General features: G+C 43.4%; 1 protein-coding gene across 4 annotated transcripts in view; it reads right to left on the reverse strand.

Moving 5' to 3' along the window:
* Positions 1-24,177, reverse strand: part of LOC143923448 (up-regulator of cell proliferation-like) — a 43,744-nt gene extending 19,567 nt beyond the window's left edge. Inside the window, exons 1-3 of one of the 4 annotated variants that reach the window (XM_077447123.1) lie at positions 24,131-24,177; positions 21,174-21,260; positions 1,202-1,301 (exon numbers count right to left, since the gene is read on the reverse strand). The gene's annotated coding sequence lies outside the window, so the exon portion shown is untranslated. The remainder of the gene's footprint in view (positions 1-1,201; positions 1,302-21,173; positions 21,261-24,130) is intronic. The other 3 variants (XM_077447124.1, XM_077447125.1, XM_077447126.1) reach the window with 3 other exon arrangements.
* Positions 24,178-26,661: the final 2,484 nt, after the last annotated feature.

Consider the following 26,661-nt stretch of genomic DNA (forward strand, 5'->3'; position numbering starts at 1 on the left):
TATTAAAATCACTGCTCCCGAAAAAACGGCCGTTTTTAAAACTTTTTTTTGCATTGATCCATGTCCCCTGGGGCAGGACCCGGGTCCCCAAACACTTTTTAGGACAGTAACTTGCAGAATCTTTTCTCTCTGTCAAATCTTTTTTCTCTGTCGAATATTTTCTCTATATAATCTTGGACTAATAGATGTAAGGTTAAGCACATTCGACCACAGGTTCTATAGACACAGATTGTTGTCAGAGTCATGTCGAATCTCCTATTCTATATCGAACTGTTGTAACAATGAAAACGAAAATAAAGCATTTATTTATGTCGGATCTTTCGTTTTTTGGATTTTGTGCTTTCATTATCGTTTGTCAAAACGAAAACGAAAATAGCTGAAATTCGGATGAAAATGCATTCGGACGAAAACGAATGCACATGTCTACTAGTAGATATCCCCTTCAGCAGGGTCAATTATTCCATGAGGAAAACTCAGTTCGGTTGGTTGTAGAGGGTGGTTGATATGGAAGGTCACAATGCTTGAGGTTGTTCTTAAAAACATTTAATTAAATTTACAGTTAAGAGTAGTGAGTAGATCCAGTGTGTTTCGGGTAAAGTGCCTCCTCCTTTGTTAGGGTTGTAATGGTTTTTGTGGTCAGGATTTACCTTGACTGGAGGCCCAATATGAAAAGAGCCCTTTAGGTGCTTTAAACTAACAGAGAACCAGCTTGAGGAAGACCCTGGTAAACTGTGCTTCCAATACCCATCAAACTTGGTTTTTCACACATACTTCAGATATTATTGACAGACATCAATGGAGTAACCTACTGGTGGTGGGAGAAATCAATATGGTTCTCAATAATAACTTGGAGAGGTCTAAAACAGCCCCAAGTTCTGGTAATCAAGCCTCTGTTAATATCCAACTAAACTGATGAATGATATTTAATCTAAAAACAACATGACTGATGTGTGGATGGATAGTAACCCTGGAACACGAGCTTACACATATCATTCATTTGCATTCAATTATGTTTCTCACATTGATCACATTTTTGTGAATAATTTGTTCCCTCTCTCACCAAGATGAAACTATTAGCTAACTCCTTGTCTCACCATTCATCACTTTAATTAAAAGGTAATGCCTTAACCCCCATACTCAAAGAATTTCATGATTTCCTCCCCACCATCTCTGATACAGTACAAATATTAATTTCTCTTACCGGTTATTTCACTGAAAACAGCAACTTGATGACCTCATCTGTATCTCTTTGGAAAGCTCACAAAGCCAGAATGCGAGGTGTTATATAATTTAATTAGAAACTGGAACCATGTAGAAAGAAGGAAATTAATTAAAAAAAAAATCCTACCATTTCTTTTAGTTTAATCAACTTGTTATCAGTTACTGTAATTTTCCTTTCCTGGCCCATACTCACATCAGCACATAATGAGTTAATACCTCCTTTAGAGCCCCCAATGGCCACATGTTCCTAGCTGAATAAATGAGCTGAAGCCAGCTAAGATGTTCAATAACCCAGCCTGCGACAGGCCACTAGGGAGGGAGTCATGTGCTGATGTGAGGATGGGCCAGGAAATGAAAATTACGGTAAGTGATAACAATTTTCCGTTTTCCTGGCCCATCCTCCCATCAGCACATAACGGGATATACCAAAGCCGATATAGGGTGGGAGAGAACAAATTTAAAGAGATACTGACAATCAAAGAAAAGCTGCTCAAGCCAGAAATAATTGATCTCTCTTGTCCCAAACTTGCTGGTCGCATATTCAGTTTGCAAGGTTGAATGAAGACCGCACCAGACCTTCAAGCTAACTCTTACCTTTATCTTCCAAGCAATCCTGGCATAACTGCCCAAAAGGCTTGCAATTGTTTCAGAGCAGAAAAGTGTGCTTCCTGCATGCCAATCTAATCACCCTGGTAACCCAAGAGTGGATGACTCTTGAGGGCCTGATGACTAAATTAAAAGATTGTACACTTCCCTCTTTTGACCAAGTACACTGTTAGTAACTTGACCATGTGTAAGAAAACTGAAGTCTTCCAGATGTGCACTCAGTTTTTCTCATGTGAAAATGCCAGAAAAACTAGGCAGTAGTCCCTCCGAAATTGGATACCACTTTAAAATTTAACCTATTGGAGCAAAGGGTGCTCTCAGATCCAAGTCTAAGTCCCACAGAGGGAACCAGGATTTCCCTCAAGGTCATGTAGATCGTCATCTGGAAGAAGCATCTGGTCAGTGGCTTTTGCACCCATCTGCAGCCTGTGAAAAGATAAGGTAGCTATCTGTACCTTAAATGGAATTGTATGCCAAACCAACCTCTAGCGCTGACTGTAAAATGTCAAGGATTTTGGCTAGAGTAGGGAACACAGGAGAGAAAGCTTTTGCCGAGCTGACAAAACAGACTTTTTTCATATCCTCTCCTATGTAGCATTAATGGATGATCTTCTGGTCACCAGGGTCTGAACAACTTCAGATAAGAATCCCTGGACCTCTAGTGTAGCCTATTCCATAGCCAGGCTATTAACAGTAGTCTTATTGGATTGGGGAGCTGTTACTGACCTTGTCGTAAAGGATTTCATTTGACCAGAGACAAAGATCAAACAGAGAACTTCATGGCACTGTGAACCTCTTGTATGATGGAGTCTTTGCATTGGTATCCTGTTGCAAATATCAGAAGCTGCATGTTCAGTGAAGTCTCCCTGAGAGCTACTGCTGGAATGCCCCATAGGGCCAATATTGGTATGAGGCACTTGTTGAAAAAAAAAATATTCTGCCTAACCAAACCAATAATTGGCTTTGCTTTCCTGGCAAGAAGACCAACCTTAACTGACTAAGTAATTCTCTGCCCCATGAAAAGTTTCTTTGCAAGATGCAACAAGAAGAATACTTTTGGTGCCCCCTTTTAGGCAATGTAGGCTACTACTGTCTTGTTGTCAACCCCTTGAAAATCTTGAAAGGCTTGCAATGCTAGAATGCTTTTTTTCCCATTCAAGATACTTGGGGAATCTGTGCTTCACCGCACTCCAATGGCCTTGTACTTGTCGCTTCAGATGGTGGACTCCCCAGCCCCAGAGACTGCCATCAGGCTTCAGAATCATCCTATCGCCTGGGCTGAGAGGCATGCCTCCGAAAGAAGCGCAGTGGCGATCCTCAAAACTTTAGTTCTTGTTGAATTTGTATAGGCACAAATGTTTACAGGAAAGAAATACAGGAGAAGATCCAAAGGGAGAAGCAATGATGACATTTCAGAGATTTTATAATACCACACCTGTACAATATATCAATGCTGTTTAAGCATCATTTTGCCCGCAATCTTGGCACAAGGCACCTCAGTTTTTAGAAAGATTTACCCTCAGCATTCTGGGTCTTCCAACTCCATGAGTGGCTGAACATGGAGGGTCAGGTTTGGTGGGGGGGGGGGGGGGGGTTGCAGCAAACAAATTACTTACAAATTACCTACCAACTACAATCAACATGTGGCCTGGAGCATGACCAAAAAAAAGAACATCTTAGTTGGGGGAGGGGCTGACTTTTATATTCAGCTTGGAACATGTGGTCATTGGGGGCTCCAAATTAGGTGTTAACCCATTATGTGCTTACGGGAGGATGGGCCAGGAAACATCTATTACTTTGCTCACACAAACTTATTGGGCAAAATTTAATTTCTACTTTGGAGCTAATAGACCTGGTGTTAAATTAACTATCTAAACCATTTATAAACCAAAAAGTACAACTCCTATCTAGCTGTCAGCATTATTTTTACTAACCCATCTAGTATTGTGCAAAGGGTTTTTGGAATGAAGCAATGTGGAACAAGGAATGTACAGCATGGTATACAGATTGAGGCTATGATTCCAAAACTTGGCAAACATGATTAGAGCCTTATAATTATAGACTGATCTCTCTATAAAATGTGGACATTTTTTCTAAAATTCTACTGACTTGACATAATATGTTCCTGAAATCTTTGATTCATAAAGAATAGGTGGGTTGTATTCCCCACAGACAAAACCATTGCATACTCAAAGTGTTTGGCACCATTTTATGGGACTTTTATATATTTTATGAGGTTATTGTATATGCATTATAAGTTGGGGCTTAGGGAAAACATTCTGTCCTGGCTGAAGAACCTTCATCACAATCTATCTGTTACTTAATAGTTTTTCCTTACCCTTTTCAAAAGAGTGGAGCCCACCAAGACTTACCCTTTTTCCTTATCTTATCTTGTGTTAACATATTGACTTCCTGAGTCCCTTGCATAAAGTTTCAGAATAAACCCCAACATACATAGAATCCTAGTGGGAAATTACACATTAGCGCTGTTTCTTTGCTGATGTCTTACTTCACACAACCACATATTTCCTTACCCAGCCTGTTTTCTATTTTACGATCTTTCACCCAGATATCAAGTTTTACTGTCAACGAGGAAAATTTCACTGCTCTTAGTCTAACTTTACTACAGAACTGTCTCCATCCTTCAATCTTATGCCCCATACACACGGCCGGACATTCTGACGGAAAAAGTCAGATCGGATTATGTTCTCGGAAAATCCAATTGTGTGTGGGCTCTATCGGACTTCAGACGGAAAAAGTCTAAAAGCTGGATCTAAAATTTTCCAACAAAAAAATCCAATCTGACTTTTTCCAATCGTGTGTAGAGAATGCCGATGCCCAAAGTGGCACGCATGCTCAGAAAAAATTTGGAGACGAAAGCTATTGGCTACTGGCCTCTACGTTGTCCCGTCATACTTTTTGGACGTCACCTCCTTCCAAACTATTGGATTTACCGTCAACTATGTACGACTGTGTGTATGCAAGTTTCGGCCAAAATCCGTCAGAAAAAATCCGACTAATTTTGTGGTCAGAATGTCCAAGCGTGTTTATGGGGCATAACTGTTCTTTTGTGTGGTGAGATACCTCTTTAGAATATCTAAGGATTAAAATATCTCCTGACCACAAATCATTTATACTGCACCAACTATGTTCTTAACCTTTGGAAACTTAGGGATTTAATAATGTCTTAGAAGCAGCATAATCTTTCCTGGATAGTTAAGATCAATGCAATTAAGATGACCTTATTAGGGGGGCGTGGCCAGCGCATGAGCTGAATGGAAGCACTGTGAGAGAGCTCCGTGACATGAACGGGCATATTAGCGACAATTCACAGCGAATATCAGTAAAAAAGATACGAACAGACGACGGAAGAGTTCCTGAATCCGAAGGTGATGTCAAAAAAGCGGAAAGACGAACGGAAAATGAAAAAACTAATGACATTCTCCTCTCAGTCAGCGGGAGGGAGAAAAAAGGATGGCACAGATCCTCTCACAGCTGCTGTACCAGCAACAGCCTCCTCAGGGAGAGCGCAATACACTGACAGGCCTGATGCTGCTCTAGAAGAATCACCTCAGAAAACACATCTGGAATCTCCTCATGAGGAAGATTACCTCAGCCCTACATGTCGCAGCCCGGCTAAAACTCATATCAAACTGGATTTCACAGGCCAGGAGGTAAGCTATAAAATACCTCATATTAGTCAAGATAACACAGTCATAACTCCTATAGCTTCATCTATAGCCGCATTCCCCACTAATAACCAGCCTATTCTGGACACCCAATTAAAAGAAATGCTATTAACTTTACATAATTCGCTTCATACGGATATTTTACAACTCACAAATCAATTCTCCAAAGCAGTGAACTCCTTAGGTGAAAGAGTACACACTATTGAGAACTCTATGGGAGACATGACCAATACTATTAATGATTTAATAGATGCTCATGAAGAAAATAAAGCTGAAAAAGAGTGGCTTAAATTTAAAATCGCAGATTTAGAAGACCGCTCAAGGAAGAACAATCTCAAAATCAGGGGTATCCCTGAAAATATACAGCAGTCTGATCTTAAAAAATATGCCACTGACTTATTCTCCAACTTAATGCCAGCTATACCAGCCTTAGAGCTCACAATTGATCGTATCCATCGGATTCCAAAACCGTCATTTCTCCCTCCACAGATACCACATGATGTACTACTTAGAGTACACTTCTACCATGTTAAAGGACAAATCCTATATAAAGTGCGACATCTAGGACAACTTCCACAACCATATAATACAATCCAGATTTATGCTGACTTGTCTAAACATACTCTAGATATGAGAAGACAACTTTCCACGATTACAAAAGCTCTGCGTAATCATAAAATTGAATACCGTTGGAAACAACCATCTAAACTACTGATACAGAAGAACGACACCTACCATACAATCACTTCTGTGGAACAAGGCATTAAGTTACTTCACGCATGGGGTATTATCCCCGAACCAGCTCCACCTATCGGAGCTAAGAAGAATCCGGAGAAACTTACGCCACAATGGCATTAGCTTTCATTGACTAGATCCGGTCAAAATACAATCCTATCTATAGGAAACCGATCTATCAGCTTGCCCGCCGCACCGTGCGATACTAAATCTTTGGAAAAGCTGACCTTTGAACTAATTCCCCATTCTAATGTTGCAGTATACATTGAAATGTTTACCACTGCAAGTTAAGTTTAATGTTTGGTTATATTTTTGTTTATGCTTTTACTTTTATTTTTTTCTTCACAGTGTCCTATACACAACTCATAGCATTCAAAGGGACAGGTATGTTGTGAACCTACAAAATTTGAATCAAAACTTTTCAGTCACTACATTTTTGGACATTCATAGTCATTTCAGACTACAGATTGTTCACATGGAAGTAGAATTTAAAGCTATTATCAGGCTAGTATGTACTTACTTTTTCCATCTTATTAATATCCTTTTATGAGTATAAAGTTAATATCTTTAAATACTAATGGTCTTAACCATCCAGCAAAAAGAGCGTCGATGTGGCAAATGGCTAACACCCAGTCAAATATTGTGTATACAAGAAACCCATTTCAAAACAGGCGCTATTCCCACTTGCACCCATAAGAACTTTCCTCACATATTTACAGCATCAGGCCAACAGAAAAAAAGAGGAGTACTTATTGCCATACATCATTCAGTTAATTTTCAATTGCATGAATCTATTGTAGATACCAATGGACGATACCTCATATTAATATGTACCATTGATAATACACTTACTACATTGGTAAATGTGTATGCGCCTAATAAAAGGCAATCCCATTTTCTGAATGGCCTGATGAGAAAAATAGGCAAATGCCAAAAAGGTGCCTTAATAATTTGTGGAGACTTCAACACAATACATGAACAAGAACTAGACACTTCTAATCCCAAAACCAGAACCAACTGTGCACTTAAATTTTTTTTGAATAAAAGCGATCTCTATGATGTATGGAGATGCCATCATCCTGGAGATCGTGAATACACATATCATTCCCTGGTACATAATACCTATACTCGTATCGATTATATTTTTATGGATAAGTGGTTATTGCAGCGAGTGAGGGAGTCTGACATTGCACCCATCACTTGGACTGATCATGCCCCAATTAGTATGACTATTCTACCTAAACACTCTCAAACGGGCGTGAGCAGACGTGCTTCCCGGAGCTCTGCTAGAGACTGATCCTACAGCATCCTTTCACCTGCGCTATCGACTGCTGGCGGCTTGCCTGGTCCACCAGATGCCGTCCCGTTCATCTGCGGGACACAAGGGAGGTAGGAGGAACCGATTTCCCCCAGGGGCTTTGCCGCTAGACGCTCCGGACTCCAGTGGAGTGGGAGGACCACGTGCCCATTCCAGTATGGCGACGCAGACCGCGCCGGCGGAGGTGGATGAATCCTCCCTCCCGGGCATTCCTGAAGTGATGGCCGCTATAGCGGCCTGCCAGACGGCGCTGACGGGGAAGATGGAGGTGGTCCAGACGGAAGTCGGCCTGATCAGGCAGGACCTGGATAAGATCCGCTCGAGGCTGGGAGTGGCGGAGCAGCGAGTGGGCCAGGCGGAGGATGTGCTGGCGGAACACTCGGGGGCAATCCGGACCTTGCAAGCTAAGGTGAGGACCCTGGAATTTCGTGCGGAGGACGCCGAGAACCGCAGTAGGCGGAACAATCTGAGAATCGTCGGCCTGGCGGAGGGGGTGGAGGGTCAGAACCCCACGGTGTTTGTGGAAGATCTTATCCGTTCCCTGTTCCCGGAGGCGCAGCTATCACCCTACTTTACGGTGGAAAGAGCTCACCGGTTTCCTCCGCAGAGGGGCCCGGCGGGGAGCCCCCCGCGCACCCTGATTCTGCGATTGATGAACTTCAGGGACCGGGATGAGGTGCTCAGAGCGGCGAGGCTGATGAAGGAGGTCAAGTACCAGAACTCTAGGTTGCTGTTTTTTCCTGATTACACCATGGAGACCCAGAAACAGCGCAGATCCTTCGATGCGGTCAAGGCTTCCATGAGGGCTAAAGGGATCAAATATAGCATCCTCTTTCCGGCGAAACTGCGGGTAGTAGATGGTGAGACTGTCCGATTCTTCACTAATCCCAGGGATGCCGCATCTTGGCTGGAGACACTTCCTGGCTGACTATCCTAATGATTTAATCCTGGCTGATGTGTCTGCTGAGGTGGCTCTGTACTTTCTTCCTCATTTGCGGATCTTTTTGTTTTTGTGTTTTTTTCTTTTTTCTCCATTTTCCCTGAGCTGAGGGGGGGATACGGTTGTGGTGTCCCCCACCTTCACCTCAGTCCGGCTGGGATCTGAGGGTCTGTTGGAGTGGGCCTACCGTGCTTGGTACATACTACAGGATTGTGGGGACTCCTCTGTTCAGGACTATGCTGTAGGTGATGGCTGGGTGAACTTTATTGCTATGTCTTCTATGCTCTAGCAACTCTTAAGGGGGGTTATAGCGCTGGTGGCAGGTAGGAATAGTGGTCTCCCCCTCTGTGTGTATGAGGTGAGGGGGGGCTGCGTCCTCCTGACGGTCTGGTGCACGCCTACCTGAGTAAGTTGCTCACAAAGCCTTAAGGGTATTTTACAGTTAAGTTTGGGGATCTATGCGGGACTCCACTGTTGGGGTTTTGCGGGGTGGGGGGTGGGGGCGATCGGCCGTTGCTGATCAGTTTTGGTTTAGTCTGAGTTTGGGTTTTGTGGTTGTGTTTTTTTTCACGGTATGTTGACACATGTGCAATTCTACTATGGGGGGTGGCTTATGGTCTCAGGGTTCACCGTTCTTGCTCAGGAGGGCTTAGCTGCCTACATGTACTCCGGTACTGGGGCACCCTCGGGGGCGGGATGGTTTTTTCTCTGGGGAGGGGGCCATATGGCTAAATCCGGGCATTTATTTAAGATGGTTTTCAGTTATGGCTGAATTCTCTGTTCTATCCTGGAACGTGAGGGGTCTGAACTCTGCGGTCAAGCGCTCGTTGGTGTTTACCTTTTTACAAAGATACTCACCACATGTTTGTATCCTTCAGGAGACGCATTTGATGGGCTCCCGAGTGCTTGGTCTCAGGAGAGCGTGGGTTGGCCAACATTACCATGCCACCTACTCGAGTTACTCCAGGGGGGTGAGCGTACTTGTTCACAGATCCCTTGCGTTCCAGCTCCATGAGTTGAAAACAGATCCGGGGGGCAGGTTTCTCGTTATGCATGTTACTATTGCGAATGTGGAGTATGTTCTGGTGGGTATTTACCTGCCTCCCCCCGCAGATACTGACCTTCTGTTTGCCATCATGAACATAGTCATAAAGTATGGAGTAGAAAACGTCATGTTGTTAGGGGATTATAATATGGCCCCGTCCCCGGAGCTAGATAGACTCCAACGGTCCTCTCGTGAGACTCCGGGTCTGACACGGTGGGCTGATACTTTTGGGCTGGTGGATGTCTGGCGCCATTTTCACCCTTCGGGCAGGGAGTATACTTGTCATTCTGCCACGTTTCGTACCTTCTCTCGCATAGATCTGGGGTATGTCTCGCAGGCTATGTTGAGTCGGGTGGTGGGTGTGTGCGAAAACTGCCCAGGGGGGTGTCTGACCATGCTCCCCTCCTCCTTGGGGTCTCTCTTGGGCTCCCTTTGCGGAGGGGAATGTGGAGGCTGTCCGGGTATTGGATAGCAGATGTGGGGGTTCAGGAGGATATGCCAGAGGCCCTCTGTCATTACTGGTTGGAGAATGCAGACTCTACGGAGCCCCGGGTGGTCTGGGATGCGTTCAAATGCTGGTTGAGGGGGGAATATGCCTCTAGAATTGTCAGGTGTTGCAAGCGGTCTGTGCAGCTGCTGGAGGAGTTGGAGGGGGTATTGAGGGAAAAGGAGAGTTCCCATGTAGCGGACCCTACCCCCCTCAGGTATCGGGAATGGCAAATGGCACTTCGGGCGGTCGAGCTCCATAGGATAGAATTGACTAAGAAGTCTATGCTGGGCACTGCTCAAAGAATTTTTGAATATGGGGATAAAAATGGGAAGATGCTCTCGTGGTTGGCCCGGGGACACTCTACCAGCACGCATGTTGGTGGGGTTAGGGGCGAGGGTGGGACCCTCATCACGGACCCGGAGGGGATCCTGAACCGGTTTGTGCAATATTATAGTGCCCTGTACTCCACTAGGGTGGATTATGAGGACCCGGCTCTCCGGGCCTTTCTGGATGAGGTGGAACTTCCCACCCTGTCCCGTGAGGCGGTGGACCATTTAGAAAGGACCATAACGTTGGAGGAGGTTCAGATGGCTGTGGCTCAAATGCAGGTGGGGAAGTCCCCTGGGGCGGATGGTATCCCTGTTGAATTTTACGCTACTTACCAGGAGTTGATGGCCCCTAAAATGGTTTCTTTATTCGCCCAGTCCCTGGAGAGGGGGTCGCTCCCCGAATCCATGTCAGAGGCGATCGTGGTGTTGGTGCCCAAGCCGGGTAAGGACCCCAAGGATTGTGCGTCTTACCGCCCGATCTCTTTGATAAATGTCGATGCCAAATTATTGGCAAAGGTCCTGGCGAATCGGCTGGCACAGGTTCTGGAGAGCCTTGTTCATGAGGACCAGACGGGGTTTATGCCCGGTAAGGGTACTGACATCAATCTGAGACGCCTTTTCCTTAATTTAACTATCCCTCACGACAACGCTGGGACCAGGGTTGTTGCCTCCCTGGATGCCGAAAAGGCATTTGACTCAGTGGAATGGGGATATTTGTGGGAGGTACTCCGTAGATATGGGTTTGGTCCCCATTTCCTGGGTTGGCTGCAGTTGCTCTATAACGGCCCGAGGGCGCGGTTGCGTGTTAATGGTAGGCTGTCGGAGGCGTTTCGGTTGGAGAGGGGCACCCGGCAGGGCTGTCCCCTCTCCCCGTCGTTATTTGCGCTGGCGTTGGAACCTCTGGCGGTAGCCCTGAGGGCCTCCTCGCGGGTGGTAGGGCTTAAAGTCGGCCCTCTTGAGGAGAAGGTGTCACTCTACGCCGATGATGCTCTGCTCTATTTGAGAGATGCGGACTCCTCCTTATGAGCGGCATTGGAAATTTTCAATGTCTTCGGACGTTTCTCTGGGGTCAGGATAAACTGGACCAAATCCGTCCTGCTTCCTCTGGACCCGGGGTCGAGGGCGGCTGCAGCGGACACTCCCCTCCAGTGGGTCACCGAATTCAAGTACCTAGGGATAGTGGTGGGCAGGGATCCGACACAGTATTTTGACCTTAACTTGAAACCGGCTCTCCTTCAGCTGAAGACTAGATGTGCCTCCTGGGGGAAGCTTCCCCTGAATCTACTGGGTCGCATTAACCTGTTAAAGATGGTCTTCCTCCCTAGGTTCCTCTACTTTTTTAGGAACACCCCTGTTTTGCTCCCGGGTGCCTTTTTTGCGGATCTGGATGGCTGTGTGGGCTTCTTTATTTGGGGGGGATCTAACCCCAGGATCGCACGGTCCACTTTGTGTCTACCTGTGTGTTGTGGGGGGCTGGCCTTGCCCGACTTCAGGGTCTATTACTGGGCAGCGGTCCTTGTGTCGGTCCGTTGGTGGTTTGCCCGTTCTAGGACGAACGCTGCGAGCTGCGTTGAAGCGGCTGGGGTGGGTTCTTTGGAGGATCTCGCCGATTTAGTATACAAAGGCCCTGGGGCATGTCGGGGGCTTCCGCTTCCAACTAGAACGACGCTCAGGGTGTGGGGGTTGGCCAGGAAACGGTTCATTAAGCCGGGAGTCTGGTCCCCCCGACAGCCAATATGGGAGAACCCTGGCCTCCCGCACTTTCGGACGGTCCCTGACCCGAGGGTATGGGTGAGACATGGTGTGCGGACACTGGGCGATATTATCACGGGGAGTACCCTGAAGACGTTTGGGGAACTTGCCACTAAATATGATTTGCCCGGGTGGATGTATTTCCGTTACCACCAACTGAGACATGCAGCCAGGGCGCAGCTGCCAGCGGCTACGATCCTTTCTATGGATCCTGTGGAGGAGCTACTGTCTCTGGATCAGCTCTCCAAGCCTCTCTCGTCCCTGTACACCTTGCTACTCAGTGTGGAATCTCCTAAGATGGAGAAACTGTGGAAGGCCTGGCAGAGGGACATTCCTTCCTTGGAGAGGGAGGATTGGGGTGACTGTTTCCAGGATAGTCTTGGCCTGGTGATTTCTTCCAGAGATAAGGTAATACAGACCAAGTTTTTACATAGGGTTTATTACACTCCACAGCGGTTGCACAGACTGTATCGACAACGGGACCCTGCCTGTCCCAGATGTGGAGCAGCGGAGGGAACGTTCTTCCACATGTTCTGGAGCTGCCCGGTAGTGGCCGCTTTTTGGACTGATGTGTTTGACACCATTGATGACCGCTTGGGCTTCCCTCTGCCCCGGTTTCCGGAGCTGGCTCTTCTTGGCATTCAGGACGAGGATCAGAGGCCACGCTATTCCAAACTCCTGATTGCCTTTTTGCTTTATTATGCCAAGAAGGCCATTCTCCTTCGCTGGACCTCTGCCTCCCCCCCGACGCTGACCCTGTGGGAGGACATCATTAATAAGGCCCTCCCGTTATACAAAATGACATATATTAGTAGGAAGTGCCCTAGGAAGTTCGATGGCATATGGCTGCCCTGGACGGGTGGAGACAGGGCGGAGATATAGATACAGGAACTCTCACCGTCGGGTCTGTGGGTCGGGCCTTCTCCCCCCCTGCCCCCCCCCCCCCTCCTCCTTTTCCCCCCCTCTTTTTCCTTTTCTTTTTATTTTTCCTTCTTTTGTCCTTCCCCCCCCGTGCTATGGCTCCTCTCTCCTTCTCCTCCTCCCTTTTCTTTTTCCCTCGGTCTTCCCTATTTCTACATACACCCCCCCCCCTTCTGTGGGATTTGATGGGGGCATGGTGGCTATCGTTCTGCATTATATCTTGTATGATCTCTAGCTGGCCACTGCCCTCGCAGGGTCTGTCGGGGATGGTTGTTGTATAATATATATTGCATTCCATGTGGGTAGTACTGTATTCTGATTTCCTTTTTTTCTTTGTTCTGTGTTTGTACACCACCTGTTTTAATTTGTATTTTTCTGTTTTCTGAACTGTAACTTGAGTCTCTAATATCAATAAAGCGAACTTTATTCACCAAAAAAAAAAAAAAAAAAAAAACACTCTCAAACGACCCATTTTCTATGGAGAACAAATGCATATCTTATCAAAATGCCTACCTATGCTACAGCTATACAAAACAAGATAACTGAATTCTTTAAATATAATGTGGGATCGGTGTCAGACTCCGCCACCCTATGGGGTGCTCAAAAAGCATTTAGTAGGGGGATCCTAATGCAACTGAATGCTCAATTCAGGAAAAATAAAACGAAACTCATTGAGAAACTTACTGCTGACATTAAAACATTAGATTCCCAAAACCAATCTCACCCATCACAACAACTGAAAACTAAACTACAAATATTACGACAGGAACTCAGAACGACTTTATTGGATACATTTGAAAAACATACTAGAAAACTTAAAGCTAAATATTACCATACTAGCAACAAAGCAGGAAAAAACATGGCACTTCGGATCAAAGGCAGATATTCCAAATCAAAGATTCCATATCTATACCACCCTATTACTAGAGAAAAATTGCAAGACCCCCAAGACATAGCGAATGCATTTAGCTGTTATTATAGCTCCCTTTACAATCTTAAAGATGATTCTCAAACTCCCACACCTACGCCAAAGATAATAAGTGATTTCATAGATACTATTAGTCTCCCATCATTAACTACTGATCAAATCTCTGATCTTAACGTCCCCTTTTCAGTGGAAGAAATTGCTAGAACTATAGACTCCCTGCCCAACAATAAATCTCCGGGCCCAGACGGAATGATAGGAGAATACTATAAATTACTTCGAGATATACTGGCTCCCCACTTATGCTCACTTTTTAACGAAGCGGCATCCAAATCAGAATTTCTGGCTGAGATGCTTCAGGCCTTGATCATAACACTGCCGAAACCAGGCAAAGATCCCAATGCTCCCCAAAATTTCAGACCGATTTCATTATTGAACATTGACATCAAAATATACGCCAAAGCAATAGCGAATCGACTGATGAACTACATACCAGACCTCATTCACAAAGATCAATCTGGCTTTACTAAAGGTCGACAATCTTCAGAAGCAACAAGACGTCTGATTGATATTATACACTTCACTGAGAGACATCAAACGCCTTCTCCTTTCTTTGGATGCAGAGAAGGTGTTTGATAGGGTCCATTGGGGCTATTTACAGTCAGTGCTTTTAAAATTCGGCTTTCATGGAAATATTTTATCGGCAATTCTTGCACTGTATAAGGGCCCCTCAGCGAGAGTATACACAAATGATATGATGTCTAGGCCCTTTGGCATCTCGAATGGAACACGACAAGGTTGCCCCTTATCTCCTTTAATATTTAATTTAGCCATCGAACCTCTAGCAGAACGTATACGATCTGACACAAAACTATCTGGTATAAAAACTGGGCAAATAGATAATAAAATAAGTCTGTTCGCAGATGACATAGTGCTTATAGTGTCTGATCCTATTTCATCTCTCTCGAATCTCCAAAATATACTAACGACATTTGGAGCAGCATCATATTATACAATCAATGAAACTAAGTCCAATATTTTAGACCTAGGATTAGATAACACAACCAGGCAGTTATTGTCTAATAAATACCCCTACCACTGGAAAGACGAGGGGATTTCTTACTTAGGAATCACTCTCACTAACAAAACAAAACAGTTATTTAAAACAAACTTTTTACCATTTAAGAAACATTTTGAAACAGATCTGACAACACTTAGTAAATTCGAATTTACATGGGCTGGTCGCCTGGCAGCTTTCAAAATGATGACCTTACCAAAATTATTATATCAACTCAGGTCCCTTCCAATATGTATCCCTAAATACTACTTTAAATCCTTACAAAGCAGTTTGGGAAAATATCTATGGAATGGCAAAAAATCCCATTGCGCATACCATATCCTAATTAAACATAGAAATATAGGTGGTGCGACCGTACCTGATCTACAGGATTATTATGACGCAACTCTTTTGACCCAATTGCAAGAATGGTTCTTGCCTACTCCTAAAACTTTATGGGGACAAATTGAGAAAGACATCACACGACAGCCTAATATGCAATTCTGGTTACTTAGTAGGAAAATTAAGTCCACAATTACAGCTCAATACCCACCAACGGTGAAAGCGACTCTACACTCTTGGCAGAGAATCATCACATACAAATGGGATAAAACTCCAATCACGGTGTTAAACCCTCCTCTAACAATTATACCAACATTAATTCCTGGCGTACAAATACACGACTGGAATTTGGGTCGGGATATCAAACTTGGTTCCTTCTTCCAACAGGGCTCATTAAAGTCTTTTTCTCAGTTAAGTAATGAATTACAGCTTCCGAATTCTGAGCGATCTACATATATTCAAATAGAAAAGTGTCTGCTACACAATCCACAACTCAGAGCTTCAATCCCGGTTAAAATATGGTCTTTCCTCAATAACCATGCCACCTCACAGAAAGGAGTAGCTACAATATACCCAATTCTAGGGGAAAAAAACATACCCAGCAAACTACCTTCCTTCCTTAAATGGGAACAAGATTTGGGGCAAGACTTTTCAATTAAACAATGGATGGCTTCCCTACGAAGCATATATAGGGCCACTGCATGTGTTACACTATGGGAACTGGCACAAAAAATTGTTCAAAGACAATACCTGACTCCACATATCCTAGCAAAATTCAAGGGGAACTCGTCACCTAATTGCTGGAGAAATTGTACCCAATTGGGGACCCTATTTCATATTATGTGGGACTGCCCAAGCTTACATAACTACTGGCAGGCAATCTCCCATTTACTCACTTCCTTAACAGGTATTGTCCTTCAACTTTCACCAGAACTAGCCATTCTGAATATGAATTTACATACAATTCCCAAACAATATCGTAAAGTAGTAACACATATACTTTTAGCTGCGAGACTATCCATAACTAGAAAATGGAAAACTGACTCTCTTCCTACTATGACAGAAGTTATAGAATTAACCCAACTCCACCACTCCTACGAATTGTTACTTCCTAATGACAAATCCCTATATATTAAGGAACAACAACTATGGGAACCTTGGAGTACATGGTACAAAAATTATACTTCCACAATTTAGATAATGCTGATTTTTTAATCATATAGAAGAAAGAACTCCTGTGCGTTTTAATATTTTTTTTTGGATGGCTTTAAAAATAATTTCATAACAAAGTGACAAATATATCACATGTTTGTTTATCTGAATTGAGCTGCGGAGTAAGAATAGATCTTTATTTTCCTTCATAAAAGATAACTACTGTGTTTGAATTTCCTTTAGGATGTTGGACTAGGTACTCCAAGACACAGATAGATCCCTGTGAGGGGTGTCTTGGGGTCCAGAAGTGGCCATTATCCATATCGCTATTTATAAATCTTACAATAATTATATTACGGACTTTATTATACAAATTCTAAGACTTACTCTTGTTCGAGTCCCTTTATGACTATGAATATTAGATACTTGGGAATACTACTTTATTCTTTATTGTGGATTATTTGTTTATATGCTATATTGTGCTGAGAAAACCCTGTCACTACATTATACTGTGTTATGTTACTTTTATTACTATATATTATTATTTTTTTGTTTTGTAACCCTTGTTGTAACTAACTCTGCAAAAAATCTCAATAAAAACATTTGAAAAGATGACCTTATTACCATTGCTGCTTTACCTCTTTTGCACCCTCCTTACTACTCTTCCAAGACATTACATTGACTCCTTTAACCACTTGCCGACCGCCGCACGCCGATGTACGTCGGCAGAATGGCACGGGCAGGCATAAGGACATACATGTACGTCCTTTGCCTCCCGCGGGTCGGGGGCCCGATCGGGCCCCCGCCCGGTGCCTGCGGCGGTCGGTTTTCGTTCGGGAGCGATCCCGGACGAGGGGACGGCCATTCATTCATGGCCACCCCCTCGCGATCGCTCCCGACGAATGGAAATCCCCGGTGACATCACTTCCTCTCCTGTAATGTAAACACAGGAGAGGAAGTGATGTATTCTCTCCTCCGTGTCGGTATTTTTCGTTCCGACACGGAGGAGAGCGGATCGGTGAGTTGCACCAACACACCCCACACACAGTAGAACATGCCAGGCACACTCACACCCCCCCTTTACCCCCCGATCACCCCCCCAATTACCCCTGCCCCCCAGTCACAGTGACACCAATGTCATTTTTTATTTTTTTTTGCATTGGTGTCATTTGTGACTGTAATAACTGTTAGGGCAGTTAGGGTTAGCCCCCTTTAGTTCTAATGTACCCCCCTAACCCCCCCAATAAAGGTTTAACCCCGTGATCACCCCCCGTCGCCAGTGTCACTAAGGCTGGGTTCACATTGCAGCGGTTTATGAGAACGAATGTGATTCGCACCGCACTGCAGTGCAAATCACATCCGATCTCTGTGCGATTCGAGTTCAGCCATTCGCCGCACCCGCCGCACCCGCCGCAAATTCGCACGGGACCCTTTTTTTGGCCCGCAGCAGAATCGGATCGCATGGGTGTTCACACCATGCGATCCGAGTTTGCAGATCGCACTGCGATATGCGAACTGATCTGGGGGTGTCAGTAACATTTCACTGACACTCCCAGCAGTTCGCATAGGGCAGTGTGAACTGCCGCCGGGAGGCATGCGATGCGGGAACCCGCCGCGGATTCGCGGCGTTTCCGCATCGCTCCAGTGTGAACCCAGCCTAATAAGCGATCATTTTTCTGATCGCCGTATTAGTGTCACAGGTGACGCTAGTTAGGCAGGTAGGTATTTAGGTTCGCCGCAGCTTTTTATAGCGCTAGGGACCCCCATATACTACCGCATAAAGCCCCCTGATTGCCCCCTAGTTAACCCTTTCACCAGTGATCACCATATAACTGTTACAGGTGACGCTGGTTGGTTAGTTATTTTTTTATAGTTTCAGGGCACCCGCCATTTATTACCTAATAAAGGTTTAACCCCCTGATCACCCGGCGGGTGTCATTTGTGACTAATAACTGTTAGGGCAGTTAGGGTTAGCCCCCTTTAGTTCTAAGGTACCCCCCTAACCCCCCCAATAAAGGTTTAACCCCGTGATCACCCCCCGTCGCCAGTGTCACTAAGGCTGGGTTCACATTGCAGCGGTTTATGAGAACGGATGTGATTCGCACCGCACTGCAGTGCAAATCACATCTGATCTCTGTGCGATTCGAGTTCAGCTATACAGATAGTATGGCTGAATTCGTGTCGCACCCGCCGCAAACTCGCACGGGACCCTTTTTTTGGTCCGCAGCAGAATCGGATCGCATGGGTGTTCACACCATGCGATCCAAGTTTGCAGATCGCACTGCGATATGCGAACTGATCTGGGGGTGTCATTAACATTTCACTGACACTCCCAGAAGTTCGCATAGGGCAGTGTGAACTGCCGCCGGGAGGCATGCGATGCGGGAACCCACCGCGCATTCGTGGCGTTCCCGCATCGCTCCAGTGTGAACCCAGCCTAATAAGCGATCGTTTTTCTGATCGCTGTATTAGTGTCACAGGTGACGCTAGTTAGGCAGGTAGGTATTTAGGTTCGCCGCAGCTTTTTATAGCGCCAGGGACCCCCATATACTACCGCATAAAGCCCCCTGATTGCCCCCTAGTTAACCCTTTCACCAGTGATCACCATATAACTGTTACAGGTGACGCTGGTTGGTTAGTTATTTTTTTATAGTTTCAGGGCACCCGCCATTTATTACCTAGTCTCACTAGTGTACCCCTAAATTTAGGGGTGTCTACTTTCTAAAATGGGGTCATTTGGGGGGGGGGGGGGTTTGTGCCATCTTGGCATTTTATGGCCTTCAAAACTGTAACGCCCTTAGAAAGCCTGAAGGCGGTGCTTGGTTTTCGGGGCCCCGTACGCGGCTAGGCTTCCAAAAAGTCCCACATATGTGGTATCCCCGTACTCAGGAGAAGCAGCAGAATTTATTTTGGGGTGTCATTTCACATATGCCCATGGCATGCGTGAGCAATATATCATTTAGTGACAACTTTGTGAAAAAAAAAAAAAAAAAAAAAAAAAGTTTGTAATTTTCCCGCAACTTGTGGCAAAATATAAAATATTCCATGGACTCAACATGCCTCTCAGCAAATAGCTTGGGGTGTCTACTTTCTAAAATGGGGTCATTTGTGGGGGTTTTGTGCCATCTTGGCATTTTATGGCCTTCAAAACTGTAATAGGTAGTGAGGCGTGAAATCAAAAATTTACGCCTTTAGAAAGCCTGAAGGCGGTGCTTGATTTTCGGGGCCCCGTACGCGGCTAGGCTCCCAAAAAGTCCCACATATGTGGTATCCCCGTACTCAGGAGAAGCAGCAGAATTTATTTTGGGGTGTCATTTCACATATGCCCATGGCATGCATGAGCAATATATCATTTAGTGACAACTTTGTGAAAAAAAAAAAAAAAAAAGTTTGTAATTTTCCCGCAACTTGTGGCAAAATATAAAATATTCCATGGACTCAACATGCCTCTCAGCAAATAGCTTGGGGTGTCTACTTTCTAAAATGGGGTCATTTGTGGGGGTTTTGTGCCATCTTGGCATTTTATGGCCTTCAAAACTGTAATAGGTAGTGAGGCGTGAAATCAAAAATTTACGCCTTTAGAAAGCCTGAAGGCGGTGCTTGGTTTTCGGGGCCCCGTACGCGGCTAGGCTCCCAAAAAGTCCCACATATGTGGTATCCCCGTACTCAGGAGAAGCAGCAGAATTTATTTTGGGGTGTCATTTCACATACGCCCATAGCATGTGTGAGCAATATCTCATTTAGTGACAACTTTGTGTAAAAAAAAAAAAAATATTTTTTTTTGTCATTATTCAATCGCTTGAGGCAAAAAAATAAAATATTCAATGGGCTCAACATGCCTCTTATCAATTTCCTTAGGGGGTCTACTTTCCAAAATGGGGTCATTTGGGGGGGTTTTGTACTGCCCTGCCATTTTAGCACCTCAAGAAATGAGATAGGCAGTCGTAAACTAAAAGCTGCGTAAATTCCAGAAAACGTACCTTAGTTTGTAGATGTGACAACTTTTGCGCAAACCAATAAATATACAATTATTGACTTTTTTTTACCAAAGACATGTGGCTGAATACATTTTGGCCTAAATGTATGACTAAAATTGAGTTTATTGGATTTTTCTAATAACAAAAAGTAGAAAATATCATTTTTTTTCAAAATTTGCGGTCTTTTTACGTTTATATCGCAAAAAATAAAAATCGCAGAGGCAATCAAATACCATCAAAAGAAAGCTCTATTTGTGGGAAGAAAAGGACGCAAATTTTGTTTGGGTACAACATTGCATGACCGCGCAATTACCAGTTAAAGCAGCGCAGTGCCAAAGTGTAAAAAGACCTCTGGTCATTTACCAGCAAAATGGTCCGGTCTGAAAGTGGTTAAGAATTGTTATTATAGATTTCATATAGAACTGTAAGAGACCTAGAATTTTTAAATATAACCATTTTATTCACAAATGAAGGAGTCTGGACTGAATGCGGTATTGAAGGCTTTTTCACTGTCTAATTTATCACACATGTATATCATATATCCAAATGGTGAGCTTATCTTTTTTTCAATATATTGAAAACCTAATAAAAACTCTTGACAATAAAATAACAGTAATGATAATAATAATATAACAAAACTCAGATGTAAGTTTAAATGTTGTATAGCTACTCACCTAAAATACAACTGAGAAAAATATCATAGACTTGGCCAATACTCAGCAAATTCTTCCACCATTATCAGCACCATTGGCTGGGTCCTTCTGTAAATGATGTTGTGTGAAGTCAGTTATAAAAATTTATAAATCTCATAACTAAATATTAAACTGATTCAGAGCAAAAGGCACACGTTCTATTGAAAGCTTACGCCCCTCCACTGATACTCACCTATGGGAGTTATTGAATTCTTTGGAAATTAAATCTGGAATTTTGATGAAGAAACAGATGAAGAAACAGAAAGGCTTGCTTTAAATAAAGAAGGCCCTAGAAATTGTCACAAGCTGTGAGTTCATCCTCTTTGACAAAAACTTAGCTCTTCCAGTAACCAAACTGCTGAACACCACCCCCCCCAATGAAAAATAATTGCTGGCCAAATATTCTTCAGAAATCAGTATGGGCAATCAATAGACATCTGCGATTAGTTTCGTACGAATCGTAAATTCATACGAATTTCCATAAATTCGTACATTCGGGAGGATCTGAAATACAAATTTCTATGCTTCTGAATTTTGGACGAAATACAAAATTTCATTTACGAATTTCGGATCTAAATTCCGTTACAACGGAAACGTGACTGGTGTTTTGTTGACCGATCAGAAGTTTTCTTCTGCCGCTGAGTGAGGGTTGGGAAAATTACCTTTTTTTAATATGTGAGTGGGAGAGACTGGTACTGGTAGTCGATGGGAGATCCAGAATCGGACAAAATAAGAATGGTCGTTAATTACGATTATTCGTTATGATGAAGTTAAAAACCCAGGAAGTCATCACAGCACAGGGATGGTGGGAGCCCCTCATCATGAGCACAGCACAGGGATGGGGGGCGCCCCTCATAATGACCACAGGGATGGTGGGAGCCCCTCATAATGGGCACAGCACAGGGATGGTGGGAGCCCCTCATAATGATAAATTCATCATAACGAACATTCGTAATTGGTAAGAAAAGTTAACGAACCAAACGAAAATTCGTATTTCGTACGAATCCAAATTTAATTTCGGACAAGAATTACAAAATACGAATTAATGGCTATTACAAAACGTAGCGGAACTAAACAAATTTATTGATGGCGCACATGTCTAGCAATCAATGGTCACTCCCAAAGACCCCTATTTGACAACAGGAATCAATAGATTTCAATGTACTGCACCATTGATGGCCAACTAGCCAACAAAAACAGTTGTGGGGAGTTTGGAATAAAGGGATCTACAATATTAGACTGTTTCTGTATCTGTACCACGGACGTGCGGTGAGGGCGGTGACTGGCTGGTGATATACTGGCTAGACCTTCTCTGTAACTCTAAATATGTAAGCTGTAAACATTTTTAAAGCGTCGTCTATGGAAATTTTTAAGTACTGAAGTTTGGCACCATTCTACAAGCGTGCACAATTTTAAAGTGTGACATGCTAGGTATCTATTTACTTGACATAACATCATCTTTCACATTACACAAAAAAATCAGGCTAACTTAAGTGTTTTTTTTTTTTTTCTGTGAAAGTTTCTTTCAAAAAATAAAAACGCGTTTGAATAATTGCTTTGCAAATACTGTGTGATAAAAAAAGTTGCAACAGCCACCATTTTATTCCTTGCCAAAATGAATGTTACCAAGTAATTACAAAGATATTGTCAAATCAATAGGCCCCCATCCAAAATTTTAAACATTGTTCTGGTGCATTAGGGGTAAAGGGGTCAAAGGATATTAAACCCTAAGTTTTTAATCACTTTCATCAGCTGAAAGCAAAATATCACTAAACTTCAGGAGCTGACATTGAACCTGATAGATGTCAATGACAGACTAATGTTAACCACTTGATCTCCAGAAGATTTTACCCCCTTCATGAACAGGGCATTTTTCGCTATTCGGCACTGCGCTACATTAACTGCCAATTGCGCGGTCATGAAACACTGTACCCAAATGAAATTTATATATATAAATATATATATATATATATTTTTTTTTTTCACAAAATAGAGCTTTCTTTTGGTGGTATTTATTTATTTTATTTTATTTCAGTTACTTATATAGCGCCATCAATTTACGCAGCGCTTTACATAGACATTGTACATTCACATCAGTCCCTACCCTCAAGGAGCTTACAATCTAAGGTCCCTAACTCACATTCATACATACTCAAGTCTTTGCAGACTCTAATGCTGCATAAACACACGATTGGAATTCCGCCCAGATAAAGACAGATGAGAGCTTTTCACCTGAGGTTCACCTTCCAGTAGAAAAATGACCCTAAACATACAGCCAGAGCTACAATGGAATGATTTAGATCAAAGCATATTCATGTGTTAGAATGGCCCAGTCACAGTCCGGACCTTAATCCAATTGAGAATCTGTAACAAGACTTGAAAATTGCTGTTCACAGACGCTCTCCCTCCAATATGGCAGAGCTTCAGATATTTTGCAAAAAAGAATGGGCAAAAATGTCCCTCTCTAGATGTGCAAAGCTGGTAGAGACATCCCCAAAAAGACTTGCAGCTGTAATTGCAGCTGAAGGGGGTTCTACAAAGTATTGACTCTGGGGGGCGCTATACAAATGTACCCCACAGTAAAACCATTTATCATTTTCCTTCCACTTCACAATGATGTGCCACTTTGTGTTGGCCTATCACATAAAATCCCAATAAAATACATTTACGTTTTTGGTTGTAACATGACAAAATGTGGAATATTTTAAGGGGCATGAATACTATTTATTTTGGGAACTGTAAAATGTTATTGAAATGTTTTTATGTAAATGCTATTGAAATGTTTATATTAGTATGAATTAAGTACTAAGAATTTCCCAAGAAGCCAAGCTTTCATGTCTAAATATTTTTATGCATGCAAGTAATTTGGCAGGTCTCAGAGCCCTTATCTTAATGCAAATGAAAACAAACTACTGGAGAGAGCATCAAAGATAACTAACCTTACCTCCAGCGGAGAATGCAGCACAGGACACTAGGGAGAAATATTGGCTTTGTATATATAGCAGCTCTTTCAGGAAGCAACACATATTATTTCAGATACACTGCGTCATGTGTGGTGTTATTAAAGTCAATTATTTACAAGACTTCAGGTACAGTGCCTTGCAAAAGTATTCACCCCCTTGGCATTTTACCTATTTTGTTACATTACAGCCTTTAGTTCGACATTTTTTTTTTTTTATCTGAATTATATATGATGGATCAGAACACAATAGTCTAAATTGGTGAAGTTAAAAATTAGAAAAATATATACATAAGACTATTTTTTAGGAGTACAGAATAGTGGTTTAAGCCATTAATAGATTGTATGTTAGCATAAAGCATAAAGTCTACAACACAACACCTTGATAAACTAGTTCAGCTCCCACATCTGAACTCCCCTCTCTCCAGAGAGAGAGATATCATGTTGCCCCCCTGTACAAATCATTAGTAAGACCTCATCTGGAATATTCAGTTCAGTTTTGGGCAACGGCTCTCAAAAAGGATATGGGGAGACTGGAGAAGGTGCAGAGAAGAGCAACCAAACTGATAAGAAGCATGGAGGAGCTCAGCTATGAGGAAAGATTAGAGGAACTGAATTTATTCACTCTTGAGAAGAGGAGATTAAGGGAGGGGGGGGGGGGGGTATGATCACCATGTACAAATATATAAGGGGTCCATATAGTGAACTTGGTGTTGAGTTACTCACTTTACAGTCAACAAAGAGGACAATGGAGCACTCTTTACGTCTAGAGGAAAAGAGATTTAATCTCCAAATACGGAAAGGTTTCTTCACAGTAAGGCCGCGTACACACGCGGGGACTGTTCGCCCAACTTTGTCCGCTGAACAGTGTTTCGGCGGACAGTCCGCCCGTGTGTGGGCTTTCAGCGGACAGTTTCAGCGAACAGTCTGCTGAACAAAGTTTTTCGGAAATTCCGAAAAACTGTCCGCTGAAACTTGGTTTCAGCGAACAGTCCCCTCGTGTGTAGGCTTGTTCGTCAAACTAAGTTCCGCGCATGCTCAGAAAGGATTTACACACCGAAAGTTGTAATGCAGTGTATAGGACGTCGTATTTTCCGTCCCGTCGTACGTGCCGTTCACGTCATCGCGCACGGTTTCAGCAAACTGTTCGTTCGTCGTGTGTGGGCAAGTCCGTCCATGCTAATTTTGAGCGGACTGTTCGCTGAAACTGTTTGACGGACAAAGTTGATCGAACAGTCCCCGCGTGTGTACGCGGCCTTAGAGCTGTGAAAATGTGGAATAGACTCCCTGCAGAGGTGGTTCTGGCCAGCTCAGTAGATTGCTTTAAGAAAGGCCTGGATTATTTCCTAAGTGTACATAATATAACTGGGTACTGACATTTATAGGTAAAGTTGATCCAGGGAAAATCTGATTGCCTCTCGGGGGATCAGGAAGGAATGTTTTCCCCTGCTTTAGCAAATTGGATCATGCTCTGCTGGGGTTTTTTTGCCTTCCTCTGGATCAACTGTGGGTATAGGATTGGGTATATGGGATTGTATGATATTATTTTTATTTTTTTTGTGGTTGAACTGGATGGACTTTTTTCAACCTGACTAACTATGTAACCATGAACAATGAGTGTAAAAATAGGCCTAATTCACATTAAATTTGTTTTATTGTATTGGATGTTTATAGGCTTCATAAAGATATTAAAGTGGTAGTAAAGCCCCGTTGGTCATTTTACCTACAAGTAAGCCTGTAATAAGGCCTATAATAAGACTTAGGTAAAATGAATATCTCCTAAACGTGCATCTTTTAGGAAATATTCACCCTGCATGCAGGCAGCGACATCACTGCCACATGTACTCTGAAGATACGGCATACCGCGGTTGACAACCACTTTAAACAGCCTTATCTGTTATTTTATGACACTGGCCATGGACAAGTAATGCTGTAAGATTCTGAGGAAAATAAAAGTTTTTGATATCAGATGAGTTTGAGGAAGTTTTCTTTACTTAAGATAGATTACTGCTAGATATATTGAAAACATTTTACCTTTTGCACCCTGATATGTAAATATCGATCACTGGCAATTTCACCTGTCAGCACTTCTTCAAGAAAACAGTTTATTATCAAATTTTCAACTTTGTATTTCTGCAGAAAAGGATTAAAAAAAAAGTTTATTTTTGGCCCATCTGACATATCATGCATGGCCACAGCATCTCCAACCACCCCCACACCAGTCACAGAGTCACTGGACCAGTGTAGCTAGAAACAGTGTTCCTGACTGCCACCAACCCAGACCAGTTCAGCCAGCAACAGTTTACTTGATCACTGCCGTACCAGTCCCAGCATTACCAGACCAATGTAAGCCAACAACAGTGTTCCTTATCACTGATACAGCAGCTGCAGTGTCAGCAGACCAATATAAACCAGCAGCACTGTCCCTGATAACCATCACACCAGTCCCAATGTCGCCAGGCCAGTCTTTGCCAGCAACAGTGCATCTGATTTCTGCTACTCCATTCCTAG

Source organism: Lithobates pipiens, unplaced genomic scaffold (genome assembly GCF_037356315.1).
Source record: "Lithobates pipiens isolate NorthernLeopardFrog02 unplaced genomic scaffold, aLitPip1_a1.2 Scaffold_22, whole genome shotgun sequence".
Lineage (NCBI taxonomy): Eukaryota > Metazoa > Chordata > Amphibia > Anura > Ranidae > Lithobates > Lithobates pipiens.